The following is a 25,206-nucleotide window of genomic DNA, read 5'->3' as shown; positions in this document are numbered from 1 at the left end:
GTGTTGTGGTTTTGTGATTGGTCGTCCATCAATTACGTCACTTGTGTTGTGGGTTGTGATTGGGTCAAGATCGATCACGTGGAGAGTACCTGCGTCATGGGTGTTTGTGTGGTTTCGTAGGGGGTGGAGGGGTGGGAGGGAAGGGAAGGGAGGGAAGGGAGGGGAGGGAAGGAAGGAGGGAGTACCAGGCGTATACGCTCACCTATGCGTTTAACCTGAAGTCAAGGGGAAGATATGGGGCTGGGGAGAGGAAGTAGCTGAAGAGGGGAAGAGGAGAAGAAGATGGAGGAGGAAGAAGAGGGGGGGAGGGAAAAGGAGGTATCGCACAGGTATAATAATCTTGTTTGTTCTTTGTTACTAACTATATTTGCTTCCTTCTCCCTCCCTCTGTGTGTGTGTGTGTGTGTGTGTGTGTGTGTATGTGTGTGTGTGTGTGTGTGTGTGTGTGTGTGTGTGTGTGTGTGTGTGTGTGTGTGACGGTCACGCTGTCATACCTACACACAATAACAGGTAGTGGGAACAACAAGGGAGGTGTCCAGGTGTGCTGTTAACTCACCTGCTGGTCACTGGATGGACAGGTAAGGGCCCGGTGGTAGGGGGTAGTGGTGGTGAAGGGGAGAAGGTAATGGTGGAGAAAAGGGTAAGTGTTGGAGGTAGTGGTGATGGAGAAAGGGTAAGTGGTGGAGGTAGTGGTGATGGAGAAAGGGTAAGTGGTGGAGGTAGTGGTGATGGAGAAAGAGTAAGTGGTGGAGGTAGTGGTGATGGAGAAAAGGGTAAGTGGTGGAGGTAGTGGTGATGGTGGTGTCCCGTCATCTGCGTCCGTCTGTATTTTTGTCTCTTCTCCTACAACTTATCTCCCTCTTGCACGAGAGAGAGAGAGAGAGAGAGAGAGAGAGAGAGAGAGAGAGAGAGAGAGAGAGAGAGAGGCTGGATGAACAAGGGGCAGTGATAGAGTAGACTTGAGATGGTGGTGATAGTGAGGTATGGGTTGGTGATAGTGAAGTGAGGATGATGCGAGGGTAAAGATGGTGAGGTATGGCGTTCTTAGGCTCTCCAAGGGGTCATTATCTTCGCATCATCATCATCTTCATCTTCACTATAATGGCGCGGTATTGACTCACGCTGATGAAATATTGTCAGGAGTTTGTGTAACGAGGCGTGTGAGTTACCGTCCCTCCACCTCCCCTCTCTCTCCCCGCCCCTCTCTCCCCCCTCTTCCCCCCTTTCCACTACCCTCTCCTTCCTCTCCCTCCCCCTCATTCTCTCCTCTCCTCCCTTTTCCACTACCCCTTCCCCCGTCCCTCCCCCCTCGTGAAGTAAGGCACTCACTGAGGTAATGATGTGAGTTACTGCCTCTCTTGATCATCAGGTTGAGTTACAGGTCCTGCGTTGATTATGGTGAGTGAGTTACCGGTTACTACTGAGTTACCAGATCTACTGAGTTACCAGGTTATACTGAGTTAATGAGTTACCGGGTTCTACTGAGTTAATGAGTTACCGGATCCTGCTGAGTTACTCATCATGTGGGCTATCCATGGCAATGGTGAATGAGTCAGTGACGGTGAGTGACAGTTGTGAGGGTGAGTGTCGAGTTGAATAATGATGTACTCTGTGGTGAAGACTTGAGTTCCCCCTTGGTCACTCGTCCGCGGTTAGTGGTATGTCAGATGAGTTACTCGTGTTATTGTCCTTTGATCTGTCACAAGTAAGTAGCAGATAGTGTCTGCCAGTAGTAGTCTGGTAGTGTGGTACTGTCTGCCACAAGGAGTGTCTCGAAAGTACTCTCAGCCATAAGTAATGTCTGGAAGGTACTGTCAACCACAAGTAATGTCTGGAAGGTACTGTCTGCCACAAGTAATGTCTGGAAGCTACTGTCTGCCACAAGTAATGTCTGGAAGGTACTGTCTGCCACAAGTAATGTCTGGAAGGTACTGTCTGCCACAAGTAATGTCTGGAAGGTACTGTCTGCCACAAGTAATGTCGGGAAAGTACTGTCAGTCGCAAGTACTGGAGTAAGAGAACGTTTCCTCACAGAGTTTGGTCATAATTCTGTGTTATACTCTTGGTAAATTATTGGTGTGTGGGGTGATGGTGAACGATGGTGTGGGATGGTGATGTAGGGTGCTGTTGGTGATAGTGATGGGTGGTGATAATGGTGAGAGGTTTTACTGGTAGATGGTGATGGTGAGTGACGGTAAATAATGATACTATGAATGATAAATAACGGTAGCGATGGTGATGAATGGTGTAGCAAATAACGATGATGCTGGTAGGTGGTGATAGTGTGAATGACGGTAAAGATTCAGGTAAATCCTTCTTCTTTTTTTACGTATTTTCACTTAAATCAACCAATTAGTATCATTCACTCACCTCCAATTACGTAAAAAACAAGAAAATCATCAGACGAACCATTGGAAAAAACTGTATCTCCCCCCACACACTACTCCCTGGTCATTAAAACTCTCCACCTCCTCTCGTAATGACGCCTCGTTCGCTTTGATCTGTTGGACGGACGCAAGTTTTAGCAGTAGGTGACGATGGGGCTGTGAGTTGAGGCAGGCAGTGATTACCAGACAGGCCTACAACCCTCTCTTTCCCTTCTGGCCTACAACCCTCAATATTCGCGACCCCTTGTGACCTATTACATAAGAACATAAGGAGTCTGCAATAGGCCGGTTGGTCTGTGCATGGCAGCTCCTGTCGAGAGTTACTACCACTCTCTATCATCCATGAATCTATCTAGCCTCCTTTTGAAACTTTCCAACGTTCCAGCACTTACTACAAAGTTGCTAAGCTTGTTCCACTCGTCCACCACCCTATTAGTGAACCAGTTTCTTCCTATCTCCCTCCTAAACCTAAACTTATCCAACTTGAATCTGTTGCTACGAGTCCTATCCTGCTCGGATATTATAAGAACTTTATCTATATCCCCTTTATTGATTCCTTTCACCCACTTAAATACTTCTATCATATCTCCCCGCACTCTTCGTCTTTCTAGGGAATGCAAGTTAAGTTTCTTTAGCCTATCCTGATATGGAAGGTTTCTAAGTCCCGGAATCATTTTTGTCATTCTTTGCTGCACCGACTCTAGTGAATTTATATCCATTCTATAATAGGGGCACCAGAACTGAACCGCATAATGGAGGTGCGGCCTGACTAGCGCAAGATATAGTTGCAATAAGACCTCTGCACTCTTGTTACTTACACTTCTAGATATAAAACCCAATACTCTATTTGCCTTATTTCGAACATTAACGCACTGTTTTCTAGGCCGTAGGTCCGGGCTTACCAGTACCCCTAGGTCTCTTTCACAAGTCGACTTCTCTAGGTTGATGTTGTTAAGGCTGTATACATTGACAGTATTTGTTCTTCCAATATTAAGTACGCGACCTCTTCTGACCTATTACCCTCAATATTCGCGACCTCTTCTGACCTACTTCCCTCAATATTCGCGACCCCTTCTGACCTACTTCCGTCTATCCTCGCGTCGTTTCTTCTCCGTTTCAGCCAGTTTTAGTCCTCCTGTCTCACCCTGGCTTCACTACCGGACGTGTAGGAGTCTTAGTATTAAAAATATTGTAAGGAAACATCTTTGTAAATACTGAATTTGGACGTGTTCCCAACTCGTTCCCAGACAAAAATGTTTCTCTCGAGGTTTAGTGGGCGAAGGGGGGGGGGTGGGGGGGTGGAAGGAAGTATGGTTAGTGGAAGAGGAAATAAGGGAGAGAAAGAGGGAGGTGGAGGTATGAATGAAGGAAGAGGTGGAGGTAGAAGGAAGAAAGAGGAGGAGATAAGGGTAATCGGATGAAAGGGAAGGTACAGAGGAATAAATGAATAAGAGAGAGAGAGAGAGAATGAAATACACGATAGAGAGAAGAGACAAATAAAGGAGATAGAGAGAAATAGACTACAAGAGACAAAACGAAAGTAAGAGAATAACAAGAATATGGCGGAAAGGAAAGATGGAGAAGAAGCGGTGGGGGAAGGAGTGAGAGATGAGAAGGCTGGGGGGGGGTATGACAGGGTAAGACTCGAGGGAAATGGTTGAAAAATGAGAAGCTGGTGAGTGAGTGAGAGAGAGAGCTGCAGGAAAAATAGATTAAGGGAAGAGGAGGAGGAGGAGAAGGTGGGTAGAAAAGTAGATTATGGTGGATGGAATAGATGGAGGAGACGAGGAAGACGAAGAGGAGGAGGAGAAGAGGAAGACGCAGAGGAGGAGAAGAGGAAGGAGAAAAATCGTGATCAAGAGAGGAGGAGGAGGAAGGCCACACTTGGGAACAGACAGACAGACATTCGTGCTGACCCGTCGTGTTAGTTTTCGTTTTGTGGAAAGAACCGGTCACCCTAAAATTGACCTCCTCCTTCTCCTCCTCTCCTTCCCACTCACTACGCTTCCTCCCCTCAAACCTCACCCCTCACCCACCATTCTCCCAATCATCACCCGTCAGCCACCTTACCCTCCCCCACACACACGGCTGGGCATCGGGGCATAACCAGATTGTGCCGTCATGCAAGGAGCTCACGGGCCCCGACACTCAAAGATCGCCACACGCAATTATACATTCATTTAATTTACATATTCATTTGTCGGAGGGTTTTGTGCATTTTGTCAAATTGGAATGTCGGATCATGGAGGCGGGGAATATTTGGGGTGGGCGTGTGGGCGTGAGGGTCGATACGCGTCGGGAGGATGAGGGATGGTGGGTGAAAGTGTCGTCATTTTCGTCCCTGGGAGGCGGATGGGCTCCAAATTTGACCTTACCTGGATTTTGCTGCGTTAAATACCTTTATTCTTACCTGACCTGACCTGACCTGAATTTTGTCATTAATTTTGGTGTCCATTGTGTTGTGTATGATTCATGACCCTCTGTCAAACACTCTTATACACAAGCCAGTTATACAATGCTTTTATATACATCTGTCTGTCTGTCTGTCTGCCTGTCTGTCTGTCTGTCCGTCCGTCTGTCTGTCTGTCTGTCTGTCTGTGTGGGTGTCAACATAAACAACACCCCCCTCGATGAACTCTCGTGCCAACTGAGGTTCGATGGCAGTTGGCAGGTGTTTGTGGATGAGGTGTGGTGGTAGGTCGGGGAGTGACCTTGTATGACCTGTCTGGGGCGACCAACACGGTGTAGAGGTCATGGAGAGAGAGAGAGACAGAGAGAGGTCAATATGGACAGATAGCAGAGATATAAATAGAGACACAGGCAGACAGAAGAGATAGATAAAGACAGATAAAGAGGGGGAAGAAGATAGAGACAAACCACTTGACCTACGATAAGACAAAATCAATTTATGAGTGAATCCTTGCCTGAGAGACTCGTGTGTGTGTGTGTGTGTGCGTGTGTGTGTGTGTGTGTGTGTGTGTTTAACCATGATGGATTGCCCATAGCGGTAGTAAAAAAGACCTTAGGGGAGAGAGGATGATGGTAGTGTTGGAGGTCGTGGTGGAGATGGTGGTGGTGGAGAAAGGGTGGGAGAGGTATTGTTGGAGTAGGAACAGGGGGGAGTCAGGATCAGCATTCATAGGGCTGACTGACGCATCTATACCCTGAGAGAAGGGGAGAGAGATGTGACCAGGGGAGGGGAGTGGGGTGATAATTGAGGATATAAACTGTCTGGTGGGGAGATAAGGCAGATGATATATTAGTTGTGGGGAGATAAATGGGGAGACACAACGGGAGATAAGAGAATTTGATAAGGGCGGTGTATTGAGCGGTCGGTGGATGGGTGGGGTGGCTGTGTGGGTATTGAGGAGAGATCACACACACACACACACACACACACACACACACACACACACACACACACGCTGGATGAAATAAGTGATATGTTGTTATCTCTCTCTCTCTCTTTCTTCTTCTTTACTTTTCTTCTTTCTTCTTCTTTCTTCTCTACCAAACCACCACAACAACTACCACCACCACCACCACCACCTACAACCACCACCACCACCACCACCACCACCACCACCACACTGCCATCGTTATATTAGTTTAATCTCAGGTAAGTCAACATATGCCTCGAAGTTATAAATCTCTGCTGGACCGAATTTCTCTTGTCGTTTTGTAATTTATGTATTGAAACCTGTAATTCCTCGTTTACCTGTAATTGCACCTGTACCTGTAATTGCACCTGTACCTGTAATTGCACCTGTACCTGTAATTGCACCTGTACTTAACCTAACACAATAGGGATCCTTAGTAGCATTTGCATTGTAACCATTTTGCAAAGAGAGAGAGAGAGAGAGAGAGAGAGAGAGAGAGAGTGAGAGTGAGAGAGTGGATAGAGTGGAGGAAGATGGAGATAGATGAGGGCAATAACGAGGGGTTGGCGTGTTTGTGTGAAGGGTGGATGAGGGAGAAGGGGAGAGGAAGGAGAGTTAGAGAGAAGAGTGAGAGGAAGAAAGATAGAGAAGAGTGATAGGGTGAAGTGTATTGGGAGTAGGTTAATCTCTCTCTCTCTCTCTCTCTCTCTCTCTCTCTCTCTCTCTCGGAGTTTGTGTGTTTGTGACAAAGGAAGGTGTTTGTGGTAGCGTTTACAGGTGTTTTCGTTAATTAGTGGTTGTTGTTATTGTCAGGTGTTGTTTTGTGTTTCAGAGAGTGTTGATGATTGTTGTTGTTGGAGTAGTTGTTGTTGTTGTTGTTGTTGTTGTTGTTGTTGTTGTTGTTGTTGTTGTTGTCGTCGTCGTCGTCCAAATTCATTGACAGTCGTTCCTGTTTTAGTAAGGTTAGGTTAATTCTGATTACTTACCCAACCCAACCCAATTACTAACCTAAGTTAATCTAACCTAAGCTCAACCAGTTTAATTACTAACTTTATAACTTTGTGTGGTTGGTGTGTAAAATATAACACTAAAGTAATTATCAACTTTGTCGTGTCATTTTTGGTCTTCTATAAAACACAACATTAATTAGTAATTTTCTTTTATACCGGTAATGTGAAGTATGTTTGGAGGGTGACCTGTTTTGGAGGGTGACCTGTTTTGGAGGGTGATCTGGTTTGGAGGGTGGTCTGATTTGAAGGGTGACCTGTTTTGGAGCGTGACCTGGTTTGGAGGGTGGTCTGGTTTGGAGGGTGGTCTGTTTTGGAGGGTGACCTGTTTTGGAGGGTGATCTGGTTTGGAGGGTGGTCTGATTTGAAGGGTGACCTGTTTTGGAGCGTGACCTGGTTTGGAGGGTGGTCTGGTTTGGAGGGTGGTCTGTTTTGGAGGGTGACGTGGTCTGGAGGGTGACCTGGTCTGGAGGGTGACCTGGTCTGGAGGATGAACTGGCTATGGGGGTGAACTTTCTTTGAATTGAAGGTGAGGGTGACCTGGACTTGAGAATAAGGTCACCAGTGGGACGTTAAGGTGAGGCTGACCTGACCTCGAGGATAAGGTCACCTGGGTCGCTGATGGAACAACGCAGTTAGTCTTAAGTTATTAAAGGCTGGACAATACCTTACCTGCCCACTACCTTACCTTACCTGGCCACTACCTTACCTTACCTGCCCACTACATTACCTTACCTTACCTGGCCACTACCTTACCTGGCCACTAACTTACCTTACCTGGCCACTACCTTACCTGGCCACTACCTTACCTTACCCGGCCACTACCTTACTTTACCTGCCCACTACATTACCTTACCTTACCTGGCCACTACCTTACCTTACCCGGCCACTACCTTACTTTACCTGCCCACTACATTACCTTACCTTACCTGGCCACTACCTTACCTATGCCCTGGCCACTACCTTGCAGCCCACTACCATACCTGTACTACCTTACCTTACCCTGGCCACTACCTCACATACCTGGCCACTCACCTCACTTTACCTGGCCACTACCTTACCTGCCCACTACCTTACCTTACCTGGCCACTACTACCTTACCTGCCCAATACCTCATCCACCCACCAACACACTTAGTAGAATAGAAGAAACTGGGTATAATACTGTAAAGATAAGCATAATACTGTAGAGGTTAAGTTAGGTTAGGTTTGGTTAGGTTAGGTTAGGGTCCACTGAACGTTAACTGTTAAGAACTGTATCAGCTGATGGTCGACCGGGAGAGCCAGAAACCCATCACCACCTTGGATTAAGTCCAGGAGGGGTGTGGGAAGAAGAATTGGGAGGAGGAAGTTGGAGGGTGGGGGGAGGGAGGAGGTAAGGTAGAGAGGTAATGGTTAGGGGGAGAGAGAGGAGGTGGGGGGGTGGAAAGCTGCATTCAAATATCCCCAGTTAGTGCAGGATCCTTGGCCAGCCCTTCCCAGTATTGAGTGTGTGTGTGTGTGTGTGTGTGTGTGTGTGTGTGTGTGTGTGTGTGTGTGTGTGTGTGTGTGTGTGTGTGTGTGTGTGTGTGTGTGTGGGTTGGTTCAGTGGTTGTGTGTGTGTGTGTGTGTGTGTGTGTGTGTGTGTGTGTGTGGGTGGTTCAGTGGTGTGTGTGTGTGTGTGTGGAGGAAGGTAGTGGTGTAGTGTAGGAGATGGCGATACTATGTTGGGGAACAGGTGGACTTCAGTGTTGGAGAGGAGGAGGAGGAGAAGATGAAGAAAAAATCACACCTGAGATCCTCCTACCTGAGCATGATGACAGGTATTCTAATCAACTACTGTGTGACTCTTACTCAGCCAGAGATATAACAGGAAGCTCTTCAATACCCAGGTCTTATCTACTAATTGCAGCAGTAAGAGAGAGAGTTGAGTGATGGAACAACCAGGTGAGCATCAGGGGTATCCATCATCTATGCAGTGTGGGAGCCATGGTGGACGTGAAAATTTATGGATGAAACCTGTTACCGCGAGCAGCATGAGTAGGATGACACATAAAACAAACATTATGTTGGGCGGTAAGTCATGTCATGTTTATTGGATGTGTCTGCCCGTGATGAGAGGCCCAGAGGAGGGTGGAGTGTGTAACGGGAGCTTGTTTATGTATAATCATAATCACCTGACTCAGCCCTCGCCGACCAGCCAGGGTAGGCCAGGAGATCGGGCTGGCACTGTAGCTACCCATATCTTAGAGGCAACACCTAACCTGGTTTCTCTCTAGACTTTCAACACGTAAGTTTAACTAGTACTTATTGTGTACACAGGTAGACTGTGTCCATTGCATCATTTATCATTGTGATAATATAGAAATATGGCAAATGAAGTACTCATTGTAAGTGTTAAGATTAGACTAATTACATAGCTATGATTGTTATGCAAATATATATTGGATTAGACATTTATGTAGGAGTGCCTATGTATGATTTATTTGAAATACTTAAATAAATTGCCAACAGGTTTGACCGAATTATAATGTTCGAGTTTAACGTGACGAGTCTAATTTATCCTTTAACCGTCCGGATGGTGGTTATAAAACTATTATTTTGGCCTGGGACGTGGAGGTGGGGGGGGGAGGACGATGGGAAGGGGATGAGGAGGAATAGTAGCTAGAAGGAGGACGAAGAAGAGGAGGAGAAGCAGGGTACAAAGAAGAGGAGGAAGAGAGTCTGGAGAATGGTTTATTGCCGCCAGCCATCCCCAGTTGTGAGAGAGATCGCCTGAGGGAATGAATAATACACACCACAATGAACACAGCCGCCGCGTGTTGCTTGGTGCTGCTGAGGGGGTACGGACTGTGGGGTGGGGGTATGTGGGGGTGAGGGGTAGTGTTGGAGGAGGGGGAGGAGGGTAGTGTTGGAGGGTGGGGGTAGTGTGGAGGGGGTGGGGGTAGTGTTGGAGGGGTGGGGTAGTGTTGGAAGGAGGGTAGTGTAGGAAGGGGTGGGTTGGAGGAGGTAGTGTTGGGAGGGGGTACGATTGGAGGGTGGGGAGTGATTGGAGGGGTGGGGGTAGTGTTGGAGGGAGGGGGGTAGTGTGTGGGAGAAAACGTCAAATACAACTCCAGGTACCATCCACCGGTACAGGTAACACCATCACCCGGTACAGGTAACACCATCACATGTAACCAGGCCTTGTGTTCATTCTCCCTTAAGTTGATCCCAAATTGGTCGTAAAAATGAAAATAAGATTATAACGTAAAATATATAGAGGTGGCCGGGTCCAGGGGTGATAGAGTGCAGATGGTGTCACTTAGCTGGCACCTCTCACTGGCTGGCACTGGAGGATGGCACTATCAACCGTTGGCACCGCTGCTGAATGAAGCCATCAGGTGTTAAGACGCAACATCAATAACACACTTTGATTGGTGTGTGTGTTGTTGGTGTGTTGTGGTTTGTTTGTTTGTTTGTTTTGTTGTTCTTGATGTTGTTGTTTACACTTATGGACATCAGTAGCCAACTCTTCTTTGATGTTGTGAGAGAGAGAGAGAGTGTAGGTGTACAACTCTCAGGTACTCTCCCACCATCCTTCACTGCACCGCTTAATTACAGGTGTTCAATACGCCAATTCCGAATCAATTTACGCACCTCCTCCCCACATACCATATAACTCCAGTTTATTGATTAGTTAATATTTATTTATTTATTTATTTTAACTAATAATAAGAAAATAATATCCGTTACAGCTAGAGTCTCGAGTGTAAATAATAGCATTGTTTTGGTGGTTCCTGTAGGTGAAGTGAGGCAGTCAGATGCGGGGTCATATCTTCTGTTATAGTGAGGAGAGGGAGGTGAGGCAGGAATTTACCGGCTCGTCCATTGAGAACTCCTTTGCTATAATGAGTCAGTTGTATTCCTTCCCACACCTTCAGTTACTACAGGTAGAGGGAGATTATTACAGGTAGAGGAGACTCCACTTTAAAGTATTTGAGAATCTATTAAGAACGACCAGGTGTGTTCTCTTATCTTCCATTACAGTATCTTAAGGGCACTGTGTGTGTGTGTGTGTGTGTGTGTGTGTGTGTGTGTGTGTCCATCAGAATATAACCTTACCAAGTATAATATATTCAGTAGAGGTAGGTAAACTCGACCAACACCTGAGAAGTGAAGCATTGTTTACACGCCACACCTGGGCCAGCATAAATCCCCACCCCACCTCCTACCACCACCACCCCACCCCACCCCTACCTCCACCCCTACCACCTCCACCCCTACCACTCACCCCCACACATTAACCAGTGGAGATTATAGTGTGGAAAACCAGAAGTAAGGCGCCGTAAACTTACTTGATGTAGCCGGTTTGAGAGAGAGAGAGAGACGCTGTGTATATACCGTCTATATATATTATGTGTCTATATCTACCTGATTACTACTGCAGCGTCCCATGGGTAAGGAGACGGAGGGAGAGTGGGAGGAGGAGAGGATAGAGAGAATGGGGAAGGGGAGAGGGATAAGGATAGATAATGTGAAGTGCAGGAGAAGAGAGTAAGGAGAGGGTGATAAAAGTGATATTAAGAGAGAGAGAGGAGAGAACAGGTGAGCTTCAGGAGATGTGTCAAGGTGAAGGACACAGGTAAAACAGGTAGTTAATGAGCAGGTGCTGAGCCTACACACACACACACCACACACACACACACACACACACACACACACACATAAAAGGTCGTTCAAATGTGTATTGACGCTAGGTGACATTAATACACTGTGAGCGTCAGCTGATCTCTCTCTCTCTCTCTCTCTCTCTCTCTCTCAATGGGGAAAGACAGGAGGGAGGGTAGGGTGGAAGGGAGGGTGGGGGTAATATCGGGGAGGGAGGGAAGGGAGAAGTGGGGGAGGGAGGAGGGAGGTGAGGGAGGGTCATGGGGTGCCTGGTCGTCGCCCTACTGCCCCCAAACACGGCCAAATCTAAGTACCTCCTCCTCTTCCTCCTCCTCCTTCCTCTTCCTCTTCCTCGTCTAGACTGGGAAGAGTTAGTCACACAGGAGATGACTTAGGCCAATTCATCCTGTACACACCCACACACACACACACACACACACACACACACACACACACACACACACACACTTTCTCTAAGGTTTGGCAGCAATTAATGCACCACCCTCGCCATCGCCACCTGGAACCCCGCCCACCTCGCGCAGTCCGCCACTACAACAAAATTCAGCCCAAGCCAGCCCGTACCGATAGATAAGAACAGCACCATCCCATCTATTGTTAAAATAATAAACACTTCTGATTTATGTACTGTACAGCCCTGTAAATGTATTCAATGCATATTATATCATTATGTCTAAACCAAATGTAAGTCTGTATATTTTCAGCCACCGGCTGCAACTCTATTAATAAACCGTTTATTATTATTATTATTATTACACACAAGATAATGGCGGTAGTTTTGCAGCGACGCGACGTGGATAGTGAAGCAGGCGATATCACACTATCTCGCATCTCACTCCATCTCGCATCTCACATCTCGCTATCTCACACTATCTCGCTATCTCCTCCATCTCGCTATCTCCTATCTCCACTATCTCTCGCTATCTCCACACTATCTCCTATCTCACCCATCTCGCTATCTCACACTATCTCGCTATCTCACCCATCGCTATCACACACTATCTCGCTATCTCACCCATCTCCATCTCCTCCATCTCGCTATCTCCACATTATCTCGCTATCTCCTCCATCTCAATCTCACTCCATCTCGCTATCTCACATTATCTCTCTCTATCTCCTATCTCCTCCATCCACTCACACTATCTCGCTATCTCACATTATCTCGCTATCTCACACTCCATCGCTATCTCACATTATCTCGCTATCTCACTCCATCTCGCTATCTCACGTGACCAGGTGTGTGTACAGTGTGACCTCTATATAACGAACTACACGAGAGAGTATAGTTTATTATATCGAGGTTCGTTAGTTGTGATACCTCCATATAACGGACTTTATTTTGATTGGGTTCGTTAAATGGAGGTGGTGGTGGTGATGGTGATGTGGTGATGGTGATGGTGATGTGGTGATGGTGATGTGGTGATGTGGTGAAGTGATGTGGTGTCGTGCCAAGGTATGTCAACAGGCAGGGGTCACCGCCGGCCTGGGGTCACACCTGCTAATTGGGATGTATCCGTTCAGTGCCACGTTCACTGTGTGTTGCTCCTGTCTGGCATAATAGTGTCTGTCTGTCTCTTAGATTTAGTATTTTTTTGTTTTTCCTCTCTCTCTCTCTCTCTCTCTCTCTCTCTCTCTCTCTCTCTCTCTCTCTCTCTCTCTCTCTCTCTCTCTCTCTCTCTCTCCGTGTTTTCTTTATATTAATTATTTTTTTATCTTTCCCAGGTATGTGATACGTGTGTGTGTGTGTTTGTGTAGTGACCAACCCTCGACATGTCCGCCACCAATCACTGAGCTACTGGGATACTTTAACTACCGGACTACTGTGGATCCTCCCAATAACGGATTGTATGGGAGATGGTAGTCCGTTATATCGAGGTAAGTGAACTATGAAGCACCCCCATTTAGCGGATTATATGGTTGTTCGTTATATCAAGTCAGTCCTCTTCCTCCCCACCACCTCTTTCCCTCTCCCACCACCCCTCCTTCCTCCTCCCCCCCCACCACCTCCCCCCTCCTCCCCACCTCCCTCTCCCCTCCTCACCCACCTCTCCCTCCTCCTCCTCTCCCTCCTCCCCACCTCCTCCTCCTCTTCCTCCTCCCTCCTCCCCCTCCTCCTCCTCCTCCTCCTCCTCCTCCTCCTCCTCCTCCTCCTCCTCCTCCTCCTCCTCCTCCCCCTCCTCCTCCTCCTCCTCCTCACAGCTGGGCTCCCAGGACCATTGATGTATCAGACGCTCCTCTTAATGACTGACTGACCAAGAGTGTGACTTCAACCCAACACCTGAGCTCACCTGTGTCCTAGATTCTACTCAGTGATGGGGGCTTTTATCATCCATTTCCTCCATTATCCCTTCCTTCCTTCCTTCCTTCTTCCTTCCTTCCTTCCTTCCCTTCCTTCCTGTTCCCTCTATTTCTTCTCCTCCCTTCTTTCTTCCATCTCCATCCTTTCTGTCTCACCCTCCTTCCCTCCCTCAATAATTCCCTCACTTCTCCTCTCGCTCTCTCCCTCATTTCTCCCTCCTCTCTCCCTCCCTCCGTGACAACCATCTGACTGGTGTATCAACGTGAGAGAGCATGACAACAACAACACACACACACACACACACACACACACACACACACACACGAATGTTTATTTCTTCTTAATGCTCAATTCCTGATAGGGTTCTTGGCCCCTACTACCTACAGCAAGCAACACGAGCAAGCAAGCAATTCCCCTTTATCCCCCACCACCGCCAGTGACACAATTACCGAAGCTTCGCAGAAAGAACACATCTCCTCCCGCCCCCCCCGACCTGTAGCTTGCTGTGGCGTTGATCCCATTTACGCAAAAAAAAAAAGTGGAAGTAGTATTGTCCTCTCTTGGATACTGACAGACAGACAGCAGCAGCAGGAGGAGGAGGATCAAGCACACGCAGGCATAGAACTGCTGGGGTGTCCTGCTTACCCTGTAATGCCAAGCAAAGGTCAGGTCAGGGTAGGTTAGATTAGGTCAGGTTTGATTAGGTCAGGTTTGATTAGGTCAGGTTTGATTAGGGCAGGTTTGATTAGGTCAGGTTTGATTAGGTCAGGTTTGATTAGGTCAGGTTTGATTGGGGCAGGCTTGATTAGGGCAGGTTGATTAGAGACAGGTTTGATTAGGTTAGGTTGATTAGGGCAGGTTTGGTTGGGTTAGATGAGATCAGGTAAAGATAATGACTCTGGAATTATAAGTTATACTGTACCAAGTGTTCTTCATTCTTGCTGTAATGCGAACCTGATTTAATTAGTTATTGATTATAATCTGTATATCTCGTTAAGGTTTTGTCTTTGTTATTGAAATTATTGGAAGAGGAAGATGTGTGTGTGTGGAGAGAGAGAGAGGTTATTATTATCATTTCACCACAGACACCAGTTCTAACCACCTTCTCCACCATTTCCCCAGCATCACCATCTTTCTACCACCCTCATCACCATCGTCACCATTATCGTCACCGTCTCTCGCTCCCCACCCCCACCACTCTCCACCACCCCCACCACTCCCCACCACTCTCCACCACTCTCCACCAACACGCCTCACAACAATGGCTTCAGAAGGTGTGTTGGAGAGAGGTGGTGTTACAACACAAGGGGAGGGAGATTCAACACACAAGGGGAGGAGGGGTACAACCAGGGGAGGGAGATTCAACACACAAAGGGGAAGGGGTCCACACACACACACACACACACACAATATTCCTCGCTTGTGGAAATAATAATAAAAAGTATTGAGTTTTTAATTTAATTCTTCGTCATCAGGAATAAGTTAGGTCAGTAGTTCGTTAAGTTGGGTCACGATGCGGGACTACCAGGTGGTGTTAGTCAGGCAGTGTGAAGATTAACTATCCTAACCTAACTTGACCTGACCTGACCTGACCTTATTAAAGCTAACCTAACCTAACCCAACCGTTTATAATTGTAATGTTTGATTTATCCGTCTTGGTGTAGTTGTGGAATTTCCTTTGATGTGAGATATTTATAAAGATGATGGCGGTGCAGGGGTCTCTCTCTCTCTTCTGTAGACCTTGCTCCCGCATCCACATCCAGCCTCTCCTTCCTCCCTCCTTCCTCCTTTCCCTCTTCCTCTTCCCTCCTCTTCCTCCTCTTGGCCCGGCACAGAGACCTCAGTTCCAACCCTCTTTCATTACCAAGTGAAGGAGAGATTACAAAGAGCTCTCTCTCTCTCTCCTACTATTATTATGTTCTTCCTCCACTCTCTCACCAGGGGTCCCTTCCTACCCTCCTCTCACCATTCCGTCCCTTTGTGTTTTGTAGTCGCTATTTCTAATGACAACAATGGTTTAACCTATATGATGGACCCTTTGATATGATGGTTTAACCCTTTGATGATGGTTTAACCTTGATGATGATGGTTTAACCTTTTGATGATGATGGTTTAACCCTTTGATGATGATGGTTTGACCCTTTGATGATGATGGTTTAACCTTTGATGATGATGGTTTAACCCTTTGATGATGATGGTTTAACCCTTGATGATGATGGTTTGACCTGATGATGTGGTTTAACCCTTTGATGATGATGGTTTAACCCTTTGATGATGATGGTTTGACCTTGATGATGATGGTTTAACCCTTTGATGATGATGGTTTAACCCTTTGATGATGATGGTTTGACCCTTTGACGATGATGGTTTAACCCTTTGACGATAGGTGTAGTGTGGTGTGGTGGTATGAGGTTACTGAGGTGGTGTGGTGGTGTGTAATGTAGTGTGGTATGGTGTGGTGAGGTAGTGTGGTGGTAAACTTAACGTAAAATCTAATATTGTGGTTGAAAGTTTGGGCGTAAGATATTGTTAGCCACAGGCTTCATATCCTGCAGGGGGTTGAGTAAGGAGGGATGAAGGAGGGGGGTGAAGGAGGAGGGGGTGAAGGAGGCGGGGGTGGGAGTGATGAAGAGAGGGAGAGGAGGAGGAGGGGTGAAGGAGGAGGGGGAGGAGAGGGTAGGACGCAGAAGGAAAATGAGAGTGGGGAGAGAGGGAGGGAGGAGGGGATGGGAGGAAGAGAAAGGAGCAAGTGAGAGGTGAGACATAAGAAGTTATCAGACTGATCATTAAATACTAATTATACCTCCACTCATAACGTCAATAATCCTCTATGATCTTATATTCCCCGTGATTAGGTCAGGTCAGGTCAGGTCAGGTGATCCTTATCGACCTGGTGAAGCACGTGACGTCATTGTTTGTTTACGAAATACATTACGTCATTGTTTGTTTACATTATGAAGACCCCCCCCCCCTTAGCACCACCCTGGCTCTATTTTAGGGCCTTCCATCACATGAATTCGAACCAGTGTACTCGCTGTCTTAATTGGATGGTGATCTCCGCCGCGCTGTGACTGTCTGACTGACTGACTGTATACATGAGGGTTTAACTGGTGTGTGTGTGTTCCTTCCTTCCTTCTTCATCTCCCTCTTCCCTCTCCACCTCTCTCCCTCTCTTCCCTCCCCACCTCTCTTCCCTCCCCACCTCTCTCTCTTCCCTCTCCACCTCTCTCTCTTCCCTCTCCACCTCTCTCTCCCCTCCCCCTCCCCTCTCCTCTCCTCCCAGGTAATTAAGGTGCCGGAAGTGCCAGTGCCACCAGGTCCCCGGTAGTGTAGGCACAGGGGGGTTGATAGCTGTTGTTGTTATTATTAGTGTTTTTATTATTATTGTTCTTTTCATTGTGTTTTCCTGCTAATTATTATTATTATTATTATTATTAAGTAAAGGGTAAATATGTAACAAAAGACAATTACTAAATTCTCGTATATTCGGAGTTACGATAAACGGGTAAACTTAATGCAAGTGTCGGGTCCCCAGAGGTAAGGGCTGGTGAGGGGTAGAAGGTAAGGGCTAGAAGGTGAGGACAAATGGTAGAAGATGAGGGTAGGTAAAGGGTAGAACATGGAGGCAGATAAGGGCTGACCTTTTTAACTACACTGGGTCATCAAAGGTCACAGGTCATCCAGGAAGCTCCGGACACCACCTGACTAATTAATATTCACCAACAGGTAATAATGTTTGTTATCGTGGTCTCTATTGTGTTGTTTTTGTACACTGTAAGACAAAAGTGGTGCTTGTGGTGTATATACATTAAAGAGTGGGCTGTGGTGCACTATGGTGGGGGTGTGGTGGGCTATGGTGAGCTGTGGTGGATGTTTGCACTATATTGAACGATGGTGCACTACACTGAACTCTTGTGCACTCAACCACACACACACAAGAATACTTACAAAAGACTTAAATAAGACATATTTGTTAAGTAACTATCAGGTAGGTTAGGTTAGGTTAGGTTACTATGAGGGCGGGAGTGTTGGCTGGACTATGCTGTGTCTACCGTCCACTTGGTGTATGATGTATTGTACTGTATACACAAACACTTCATCCACACACATACAACTGGGCCCTTCACACACACACACACACACACACACACACACACACACACTCTCTTTATATCTTTATTTATTTATGTCTATGTCTTATCTATCCATCCATCCATCCATCCATCCATCCATCCATCTACACACACGTCACAGACTCCCTTAAGACAGGTCACTATGGTATGTGTGACCCAACATTCCTCTACGTGTGTGACCTGATCTCTCCCTCCATCATAATGACCTCCCACTGCTCCAGGGTCAACATCTGCTGACCTCCCGACCTCCTCCTCCCCCCATGTGGGTCAGTCTGACTATCTGGAGGTAAAATAGATTAGACTACTGACCACTAACGTCACCTAACCTAACCCTGACCTGCCTTTTATATTGATTAAAAAAACACAGGTATTCATGAGTCATATATGGACACAGATTCTAATTCATTATAGGAACCTGGATATAGTAGGAACCCAGATAGAGAAAGAACCCGGATATAGTGATATATTTGAAGGGGGAGGGAGTGTGTTGGGGGGCGTGAGGGTGTGTTGTCGGGCTTTGAGGGGAGTTGGAGGCAAGAGGGGTGTTGTGGGGGGTGAGGGTGTGTGTTGGAGGCAGGAGGCGTGAAGGGTGGGGACTGTCTTGTGGGGTCAGGTCAAGTCAGGTCAAGCGGTGATTGGATCCCTGACACTGACACGCAAGGCTGACGTCAGGGAAGAGGAGGAGGGTGACGATGGTGATGGGTGACGTGATGGTGATGGGTGACGTGATGGTGATGGGTGACGTGATGGTGATGGGTGGCGTGATGGTGATGGGTGACGTGATGGTGATGGGTGGCGTGATGGTGATGGGTGACGTGATGGTGATGTGATTGAGTGATGGTGATGGGTGGCGTGATGGTGATGGGTCATGGTGTTATAGAAATATCTCCCTCACCTACCACTTTTTCTACACGTGTATTACTCCTGTTTTCTCAACCCAGAAATCCAACATTAAGTTCCTGGGTCACCATGTGTGTGTGTGTGTGTGTGTGTGTGTGTGTGTGTGTTGGTGCAGCCTCAATACCTGAAATGTCACTATTGGATAGATGGATTGATAGATAGGTGAGATTCTTCAGGTGTGATTTAAATACAGTTATGGTCACTCCCAGGTTAATTACAGGTGTCGCTTTAACTCAGGTAAGGCGAGAAATACTCCTGATGCGGCAGTTACAGTATATTACCCGGAATAAAAACATGTAGGTGGTGGTGGTGGAAGTGGTGGTGGTGTGGTGCTCCCGTCAGCAAACTCGGCCGTGTCCTTGTGACCGTTAGTTCAGCTTAAGCTGCTCCTCCTCTACTTGCTGACAAAACCCATGACCCTTCAGGCTTTTACACTCTAATGCATTCGTCATAAAGGCAAGCATAGACTCTGCATGCTTCCCAGATGGGCGCTATAAACGCTTCTGCACTTCACCTTGCACAGGATGTGTGGGGGTGCCCAATAAACTAGCCCCCTCGGGGGCAATCTAAATCCTCCTCCTCCTCATAAAATACAACTTATTTGCAGACGATAGTAATCTCTATGTTAGCAACTCAGACCTCCATTCCTTGATGAGAACTATGAACACTGAATTGACTAAGTCAGGACCTGGGTAATACGTAATAAACTGACCTTAAACCTTAAGAAAACTCACTCCACGATCTTTCACAGAAGGAAAAACTTACCCCCAGACTTAGATCCCCTGTACCTTGGAAATACAGTCCTCAAACGCGAACAAAATACTAAATTCCTGGGAGTTATTGTTGATGAGAAACTTAACTGGAGAAACCACATACAAGCCATTCACAGTAAAGTCAATAAACAGTGCGGTATCATCTATCACACTCGACAGTTACTCTTTTTCACAGCAATGAAAGAAATCTATCATGATTTTGTTTACCAACACCTGATACACTGTCACACACTATGGGGGACCTCTGGCTCTTTAAAACACAATCTCTGGTCACTGCACAAAAGAGAGTTGTACGGACACTGACCTACTTGAAAAAAAAAACAAATCACACAAACGAAAATTTTTCTAAATTGAAAATGTTAAAATTCGAGGATATTAACACTTACTGCTGTGCCCTCTTTGTTTACAAATCTATCAATCACTTGCTTGACAATAATTATTTACAGTTCCGGAATAATCAGAGATACAAATTAAGGCACCCAGAGCTACTAAGACCACCCCCTATGCTCTCCTCTCAGTCCCAGACCCCCATAAAATATCAGGGTGTGAAGGTGTGGAACAACTTACCCCCACCCATCCCAGCAAAGACTACGCTCCCTTCCTTTAAATCATCTCTAAAAAAACATCTATTGTCGAAGTATTAATATTTCTTGTAATATCTACTATATTTACAGTACCTGCTTTTATTGTACCATCAAAACCGTTTTATCGGAAATTATCATGTAAATAGATTAGCAATTACCATTGAAATAAACATAGTTGCCAACTAGACATAATCCTGACAGCTCTGTCCCATTATACTTATGTTTTTCAACTCTACTGTAATTTATGTATATATAAAAATAAAAACTAAAAAAATAATAAATAAATAAAATAAATAAATATCGAAGTGATAACCGTTGTAACATGTTCTTATTACCACCATGCTATTGTACTATTGCAGATGATACTAAATATTACATAATACTTCCTTGAGATAAATGTATAGTATATGTCAGGTGCAGCTCAGGTTCTCAACTTGCTCAGCCATGTTAATATTGTTATTATTATCCACTCTGTATCTGTGTTTTTCTGGCTAAATAAACTGTTTCAAGTCAATTCTCTACTGCTGCTGGTACGATTGACACCAGAGACAGCTGAGGGGGGGGGGGTTTACTCTCCCTCCCTCCCTCCCTCCCTCCCTCCCTCTCGTTGCCAGATGTATAATGCCTCAGGTTTGTAGACTTTTTTTACCCTCCTTTGTGTTTGTTTGTTTATCTTGACGTGGTTGTTTGTGTGTCAACAGTGAGGTGTGCTGCTGAGATGGTGTTGGAGAAGGTGGAGGTGTTGGAGAAGGTGGAGGTGGTGGTGGAGAAGGCAGTGTCTAGCAATGGTCTTTAAACTTGCCCCACCTACCAGCTACGTCGTATGAACTGCCTCTACCTTAACTACCACTAACTTAACAACCCAATTCTAGTATGATATATAACAAGTATATCTATATAACCCCTGAACTCCTATACCCGTGTATGAGGAGTGTATAGCGTCGTATAGTTGTGGTGTGGGTTGGTTACTGACAGGAGTTAGTTGTGAGAGGTGACGGTAGGCGGCGCTGGGGAGTCACCACGCTAAAGGGGGGGCATCCACTACTGCCGGGACCAACCACTCCAGCAGACAGTTCCCCGGGTACCAAACTTTCCTTCCTTGCAACTATTTACTGTTTAGAAATATTTGTTGTTTGCTTACGTGGTGGTGATGATAGTGGTGATGATGATAACGACAATGGTGGTGGTGGTGGCAATGGTGGTGATGATGGTGGTGATGATGATGACGACAATGGTGGTGGTGGTGATGATGATGACGACAATGGTGGTGGTGGTGGTGATGGTGGTGATGATGATGACGACAATGGTGGTGGTGGTGGCAATGGTGGTGGTGATGGTGGTGTGATAGTGGTGATGATGATGACGACAATGGTGGTGGTGGCAATGGTGGTGGAAGCAAGTAGGATGGTGATAGTGGTGATGAGGATGATAATGCGGTGGTGCAATGGTGGTGGAAGATGGTGATGGTGGTGATGATGATGACGACAATGGTGGTAGCCAATGGTGATGGTGATGATGATGACAATGGTGGTGGAAGCAATGGTGGTGGTGATGGTGGTAGTGGTGGTGGTAGCAATGGTAGTGATGATGATGATAGGTCAGTGAACCCTAACTACTGCGTCTTGCAACCTCTACACCAACACTGAGAGAGAGAGAGAGAGAGAGAGAGAGAGAGAGAGAGAAAATGATAAATATTTATTCCCTACAATTATCCTACAAGTTTAGTCATAATTATTCCTCTACCAGTCAGTCAATCAATCAGTGTGTCAGTCAGTCAGTCAGTCAGTCATTATCAACCAACACAGTCATTCACCACAACCATCTCAGTCAACAACGACACCTTAATACAGTTATTAACCAGTCTAGCCAGTCACTTAACCTAACCTGACTCAGTGACCGGCAGCAGGGAGTCGAACCAGGGATCATGTGGGTCGGGAGGCGAGTGTTTATACCCACTGGGCCACCGCTCCCTGGTCTGTTAAGAGGTGGACAAATTAGATCATGTCTACCTGTCCTACCTGGCCAGATGCAGGTATGACCCCCCCCCCACACACACACAGGTAGTCCATTTGAGGCAGATGAACATTACACACACTTTTGCGTGTGTGTGTGTGTGTGTGTGTGTGGTTGAGTGATAACGTTATCAACAACATATCATGATAGCTTATATACCTGTGTTACCTTAGATGTGCAGGTTAATTATGTCAAGGTCGTGTTAGCTTACCTGGCTGGGGGGGGGGGATGCTGTCCGTTGATGTCCGTTTGTCTGTCTGTTGTTCATCTGTCTGTCCGTCACTTGCCTTGGAGAGGTGTGGGGAGGGTGAGGGAGAGGGCAGGAGGGACGTGGGTGAGGGGAGAGGGCAGGCTGACGTGTAGAGGGAGAGGGCAGGGAGGGTGAGGGAGAGGGCAGGGTGGAGGGTGAGGGAGAGGGCAGGTGTGGAGTGGTGAGGGAGAGGGCAGGTGTGGAGTGGTGAGGGAGAGGGCAGGTGTGGAGTGGTGAGGGAGAGGGCAGGAGGGACATGGTGAGGGAGAATAAGAGTGGGAGTAATAGGTGGTGAGAGAGGGAGGGAGGGAGGGAGGGAGGCGCTACACACACACACACACGGTCAGCCAGTCGATGGGTTTGACTGGCGAGTGGCGAGCGTGATGGCGACCAAGATGCCACCACAGTGTGACCTAGTTCTTCCTGTGCTCTCCCCTCCCTCCGCCTGCCTTCCCCTCTCCTCCCACTCCCTTCTTCTCTCCTCCTCCTTTCCCCTCTCCTCCTCTTCTCCCCTCTCCTCCTCCACGATCTCCTTCACCTTCCCTCCACCTCTCCTCCCCTTCCTATCTCCCCTCATTAGGTGGTTCAAGTAATGCAGTATAATGGAAACACTGTGGTGGTGTGGTGGACAGTGGTGTGGTAGAGGTGGTTGGGGTCACCTGTCTCTCCCAGGTAATAATAACAACAATAATAATAATAATAATAATAATAATAACAAACAATGATAGTTATTATTATTATTATTATTATTATTATTGTTGTTGTTGTTGTTATTATTGTTGTTGTTGTTATCATCATTATTTATTATCATCATATACCAAAACTATCACCACAATAGCTCTTATATGTAACTGAAAGTATATAAAAAGTAGATGAAATTATAAAAAAAACCAAGTATAACAGCCAGAAATATTTGTTTGTGTGTGTGTGTGTGTGTGTGTGTGTGTGTGTGTGTGTGTGTGTGTGTGGACGGGTCAAATGTCTGGGTAAAAATTACTTGGAATGATAGGTAGACACACACACACACACACACACACACACACACACACACACACACACACACACTAGTTATGTAGGTATGGTCTTGTACCCAGAGGAGGAAAGACGAATATTAATGTATGTACTGTATATGTGAAGGTGCCAGGTGTGTCCTATATGTGAGGCGGTGGAGGGAAGGAAGGAAGAGGGAATAGCCGGAAGGGAGACGGGGAGAAGTAAGGAGGGAGGGAAAGAAGGAGAGTTAGACGAAAGGAGGGAAGGGAGAGGGAGGGAGGGAGGGAGGAAGTAAACCTGATTTGCTGTGGTGGATAGTGTGATGGTGATTGAATAAGTCTTTAATATAATAATAAATAGCTTGAAAACATCACCATAACAACACGTATATGTCATCCCTGTGAGAGTTGCCACACACTCCTATAATGGGAAACACTTAATTATACTCTAATTAATTATACTCTAATTATATCATATTTAATTATTCCCTATTTAATTATATCCCATTTAATTATACCAACTACCAGCACGTGTATACTAATTAGATCGATATTATTGTTGTTTATATAATTATTTAACCCTTGTCACGGTGGAATTAGACAGATTATATTTAATTATCAAAAATATATATAATTTGTGTAGGAGTTGTGTGCCCTAGGGGTCGTGTCTCCTACCCTCGTGTGACGTCATCAGCCACTGGGGAAATCTGCATTGCCTTTTGATCTGACTTGAATTTTTTATTATTCACTGAGAGTCTGAGGAAGTGTCTATCTGTCACACACACACACACACACACACACACACACACACACACACACACACACACACACACACACCACCTCACAGTCTTGAAGTAATGAAAGAGTTGATTGTTAAACCCCTCATGGCATGTGTGTGTGTGTGTCATCTAAGGGGTTAAGGTGCTCACTGTCAGTGTGTGTGTTTGAGGGTACACTTGAGGATTAACACCCCCCTCACCCTACCCCCCCTCACCCTACCCCCTCACCCTACCCCCCTCACCATTCCCCCTCCCAGGTCAACACCCTATTGCGGTTTATTTTACCTGATGGTTAATTAATCTAATGTTACCTGGGGTTAGGTTAGGTTAGGTTACGTTTGATTAGGTTAGGTTAGCATTTGCTGGGGATAGATTAGGTTAATTAGATTAGGTTAGGTTAGGTTAGATTACGTTAGGTTAGGTTAGATTACGTTAGGTTAGGTTAGATTACGTTAGATTTCGTTATAATTAGGTTAGGGTGATTAATCTTCAGGTGATCTAATATACCTCCACACATAAGACTTAATAATAAAGACAAATAATATATAAGGCCTCAGAGTTCAATAACAGGTGAGGAAAGTTAATTAAAGTAGCGCTGGTACTTGAGGTGCTTGAGTTCCCCCCCCCCACTAATACTTAACCTTTGACCCTTATCCTTGACCTTTGAACCCTCACCCTTGACCTTTGAACCTCACCCTTGACCTTTGAACCCTCACCCTTGACCTTTGAACCCTCACCCTTGACCCTCGAACCTCACCCTTGACCTTTGAACCCTCTCCCTTGACCTTTGAACTCTCACCCTTGACCCTCGAACCTCACCCTTGACCTTTGAACCCTCGTTCTGACCTCACCTGACTTTTGTGGCGTCGTGTGTAGAGGCAGACAGGTAGATGTACATACAGGTAGATAATAAATGAGGTAAAATTAATGGCACAGGTAGGTGAGATGCATGTAGAGAGAGAGAGAGAGAGAGAGAGAGAGGTGGGTGTTACCTGGTGCTACAATAGAGAAAGGAATACACAATGAAAGTTGTTGTAGGTAAAACACACACACACACACACAC

The sequence above is a fragment of the Homarus americanus genome, unplaced genomic scaffold (genome assembly GCF_018991925.1).
Source record: "Homarus americanus isolate GMGI-L3 unplaced genomic scaffold, GMGI_Hamer_2.0 scaffold56333, whole genome shotgun sequence".
Lineage (NCBI taxonomy): Eukaryota > Metazoa > Arthropoda > Malacostraca > Decapoda > Nephropidae > Homarus > Homarus americanus.
This window is presented reverse-complemented; position numbering follows the sequence as displayed.